Raw genomic sequence first — 5,042 nt, 5'->3', positions numbered from 1 at the left:
AGCCCTCCTTCCTCAAGGAGGAGGCCAGTCCAGTCTGGGAAAGTGATCAGCATTGTGAGCTGGAGCCAAGGGCATGGGCTACAACCTTCAGTGACTCCCTGGACTTATTTCCATTCCCTCTTTTCCACTGAGTTTGGACCCAGCAGCCTGAAACAATGTCTATGAAGCTGTCACACTCGAACGTGTCAAAGCGACTCAAGCACCTTTGGGCTGGGACCACTGAAATGATGGAATTTTATGGTCTTCCCTCCTAATGCTCATTAATGCCTCTTCAGGGAACACTTCATTTACACGTCATTTACATGCAGTTTTGGGTGAAAATTCAGTATTGCTTTTGCATGGGAGCCATGTTTTTATTTAAATAAGATGAGCCCCTTGTACCCCACGTGCAGTAAGACTTATCATGGAATTACATTACAATTTTTAACAAAAATAATTTCCAGGTTTCAAAGGAAGAAAAATAGGTTGAAACAAGAAAACATTCATATTTTGCATATGGTAATTCTTAAGAAGAATTCAGAAGAATTACAGTCTTGTGTAATGAGATTTAGCTTAGAGGTTTATTACCTTATCTATGTCTTAGGTTGATAGTAGTAATACAAATACCAATATAATGCAAACCTTGGAACAGTAAAATTATTATGTATTGTATTTACTGGGCAATTTCAGAGATTATTTATAAATATTGTTTCTGATTTCTGGGTATAGAGTTAAAAAACATGGAATATGACTTCATGCGTATACAAGAATAATCCAAATTTAAAATGAAAAAACAAAAGAATAATAATCGTCCCTGGAGATCTCATCATACCCAGATATTGAAACGGAAGAAAATTCTTTTTCAAGTCAGAGTTCTATCATGTTGAAGAAATGACTGGAGAACAGATGAGGTCTCTTTCCTTAGGCGTTAAACAAATAGAGACAAGTATTTCACTTATTTATGGTGACTATAAATGACCAGGGTGAGAAAATTTTAAAGTAATTACTGCAAGGATAATATCAATCACTTTCAGTCCATTTCTGTTTTTTAATGGGTGTGTAAAGCAACAGAACATGCAATTCGTAGACAGTTCTTTTAATTAAAGTTGGAGATGAAAGAGTTATTTGGGAGCTGTTTCTCTGAATGAAGAATATTGATATTTTCAATTGAATTCTGAATTGAGTTTCCAATAAATTGGAATGCAGGGATTTCTCTCCAACTACATGGAATATTTTAGTTATTAATGACCAATCATTTCAAGAGTGAAAAGGACTTGAACCAACTTTTGATGTGAGAGAAAGGAACCATTGTATTTCCGTTTTAAGCGTTTATTCAGCTGTAGTTTGAGACGCATTAACAATAAATAGATTTCAAAGTTAGAGTGTTGATATTATTAATTTATAGTGTAGTTGGCATTATTTAACCTGTGTAATAGCACCTCTGTCCTATGCCAACTTCATTTCCACACCTAAGGTTTAGAAATGTCATTTCCCTTCAGTAATTATGAAGCTGGAAATGACTCTTTGAACCTGGTTCACGGTTCTTTCTGCTGTTCACAGTCTTCCATGAATATAAAACCCTGGGGTATGGTTGATCTGGGGGAATGTTTATTTCTGGTCCACACATCTTGAGATAGGATGTGTCAACGGGCCTGCATTGTATAAAGGTGCCTGAACACTGTGAGGGGGTTTGTGGTCCCTCACATATAATAATACCAGAAAAGGTATTATTATAAAGCGGCAGAAGAAAAATGGAAAATACAAAAACCCAAAGAAAATTCCCCCAACAGCACAACAAAAAGATTTTCTGTAGCCACGGAGAGCCCTTCAGTACCCAAATCCCACCTGAACAGCGGCGTTCATTCACACGCCTCACGAACAGCTGAGTGCAGAGCCGGCTCTAGATAAAATAGTGATGCAGGTCTCTGGTTTGTCTTCGGCTTGTTTAGCCTCCCAGGTCAGCACTGTCCTCCCCCCCACCCCGCCCCCCCCAGGAGCTTCACTTCTACTCTTTTTCCATTTCAGGCACTGAGCATCCCGTTTGCTCTTTTAATCCTCATGTAGGTAGCAAAGCCTGCCCTCCAGGACCCAGAAGCACAGAACCCAGAGCCGTTGTTGCTAAGCCCAGAGACACAGCAGAATCTGTAAGAATGTCAACAGATGCTGTAAGGTCACCTAATCAGCTGTGTACTTTGCTCATTTAGGCTATACTTTCACATATGCCCTTTCAGCTCACATAAAGCAAGAGAAATGATGGCTGGAGGTTGGACATGTAGGGACTGAGGCCATGAAGAGGGACGCAGAGATGAAACTTTGTGTGTTCTTGTTTGCTCATCTTTCTTAAAAATTGATTTCACAAAGAATTTCTTCATTTTAATCTTATAGAACCAACACTTGGCTTTGTTGATCATCTCTATTTTTTTGTGTTTTCCATTTCATTCATTTCTGCACTTATATTTTTATCAACTTCTTTTTTTCCGAATGTACTAACTTGGATGCTTAGCTCATTAACTTTTGGTTTTTAAATGATCTAACATAAGCATTTAAGGATATACATCTCTGTGTACTATTGTTGCTACATCCACAAGGTTTGATAGGTAGTGTTTTCATTATCATTAATTTCTGAGTATGTCTAAATTTCCATGACTTTTTTCTTGAGTTATTAGAAATTTGTTCTTAAAAGTTTCAAATATGTAGGTCCCCCCCGGCCCCCACTATCGCTTTGCGATTGGCTTCTGATCCCTCAGTATTGAATTGTTTTGTGGTCAGAGGGCAGGTTCTGTTTGACATGGATTTTCTGAAATTTGCGGAGACTTGCTTGTTGGCCTAGAATTGTGGTCAGTTTTTATCAATGTCCCATGCAGATCCTTGGGAAGAATGTATACTCTTTACTTGTTGGATCCAGGCTTCTATCTGCATCCAGTGAACTAAACCTAAAAATGATGTTGTTCAGATCAGCTGTGTCTGTGCTGGCTCTTCTTCCTTTGCCCCTCCAGACGTTCTGTCTAAGTTTCCTCACCCTGCTTGTGCTGCAGGAGGCTGACTGTATGCACTCAATCAACCCTAGCTTCCTTGGCTCAGCCATTGGGGATGTGGGTAGGAGATCGGAAAGAGGTAGAGAGAAAGGTCCGAATATTAACTCATCCAGCTCCCTCCTTCTTGGGCATTTCAGCAAAGACTGCAGTCCTCTGAAGAAGGCCACCGAGCTTGTCAGGCACTATCTCCTTCAGCTACAGCTCTCACTGGTGTTGGTGACCGAGTCTTTTAGGCCTAGGTGGGGTAAGCTGCCCCTGTTGCTAGCCCTGCATGTGCTTCTGCATCCATCCCTGGTTGGGGTCCCTTAACCTCACCCATACCTTGTGAATATTTAATTAAACTCTCTCTCTTCACCTCATCTGAGTGTGGCATCACTGCTCAGATCTGCTAAGATCTGACTGATACAATCTCTGGACTCATTTTTGCTGTGTGACTTAAGAACTGAGAGAGGTGGGATGAGACCTTCCATTATGACAGTGGACTTGCTAAGTTCTATGCTTTATATATTTGGGGGGGCTATTTTTTAAAGTGTATACACATTTAGATTTGTTCTATCTTCCTGGTGAAGTGAATCTTTTGTCATAATATAGTGGCCTTCTCTATACTTTTTGGTCAGGATTCTTTATATTTTTAAGAATTATTGAGAACCCCAGAGGTTTATGTTTATATGGGTTATATCCATATTTACCATGTTAGAAACTAAAAAAAGATTAATTATTTATCAATTCATTAAAAATAATAGTAATAAACTCATTACATGTGAACATAACATTTTAAAAATTAAAAAGTTCTGTTTTCTGAAACAAAAAAATTAGCGAGAAGAGTGGCATTGCTTTACATCTTTGTAAATCTTTTTAAATTCTGGTTTATTCAAAGATAACTGAATTCTCATTTCTGTTTCTGCATCTAATCTGTTGGGATATGTTTTTTGGTTGAAGTTGAAGTATATGAAAAAAATCCCGCTTTACATAGATATGTCGTTGGAAAAGGAAGCAGCATTGTCACAGCCTTTTCAGACAATCATGTACATTCATCTCTGATACCACTCTAAAACTCAACAAGGGGTGGTTCCTTACAGGTTAGTTACAATATGAAATCTGAAAATAGATCAGTGAACTTTTCATATTCTGTTAAAACTCATTGATCTGTCTTGTACTTTGAATGGATCTCTTGCCCATGCATGATGTTGTGTTGTTTTTCATTTGTGTTGTTTGGGAAATATTGGTCCACTGAGCTATGCACGTCTTCTAAATGTTGACACATTCTGTTATACAGTATAAAAAACTCCCCACATTTGTGCCATGCATTGAACATAATGAACTAATTCTAGCTTCCACTCTGCTTTCAATTCACTGTCCTTAGTTTTCTCATGCGTAAAATGAGGGTGATGATATGCTTTTCTCCCAGGGTGTCTTGGAGGAAGAAATGAAGTCATGGCAGTGAGGGCTCAGAGGCAATGGAAACAGCTGGAAGGATGGAAAGATTAGAAAATTGTGTCCTTATTGCCTTTTCTCAAAAACGTCTTGTTGTTAACATTTTAATAGAGTAAATGCAATGATTATATTATCATTAATATTCTTCTATTCATAAAGTAATTGATATAATATTCACTTTTTGCCATGGGGAATCAAAGTAATTCACTTTCTTATTTATTTATTTATATTTATTTAATAAATTTATTTATTTTATTTATTTTATTTATTTTATTTTTGGCTGTGTTGTGTCTTGTTTGCTGCAAGTGGGCTTTCTCTAGTTGCAGAGAGCGGGCTTCTCCCTGCGGTGGCTTCTCTTGTTGCAGAGCATGGGCCCTAGGCGTGCGGGCTTCAGTAATTGTGGCTCGCAGGCTCTAGAGCGCAGGCTCAGTAGTTGTGGCACATGGCCTTAGTTGCTCCTCGGCATGTGGGATCTTCCCGGACCAGGGCATGAACCTGTGTCCCCTGCATTGGCAGGCAGATTCTTAACCACTGTGCCACCAGGGAAACCCAGTAATTCACTTTCTGAGTGAACAAAGGAACACATTTGGCTCA

General features: G+C 38.7%; 1 long non-coding RNA gene across 1 annotated transcript; it reads left to right on the top strand.

The window, feature by feature from the left end:
- Nucleotides 1-274: 274 nt before the first annotated feature.
- LOC117200482 (uncharacterized) lies at nt 275-4,712 on the top strand. The gene is made up of 2 exons (XR_004482028.2): nt 275-4,093; nt 4,423-4,712. It is a non-coding gene; the product is annotated as an uncharacterized LOC117200482 (long non-coding RNA).
- The last annotated feature ends 330 nt before the right edge of the window (nt 4,713-5,042 follow it).

The sequence above is a fragment of the Orcinus orca genome, chromosome 7 (genome assembly GCF_937001465.1).
Source record: "Orcinus orca chromosome 7, mOrcOrc1.1, whole genome shotgun sequence".
NCBI lineage: Eukaryota > Metazoa > Chordata > Mammalia > Artiodactyla > Delphinidae > Orcinus > Orcinus orca.
Note: the sequence above shows the minus strand (reverse complement) of the source record. Positions and strands in the feature narration are given on the sequence as shown.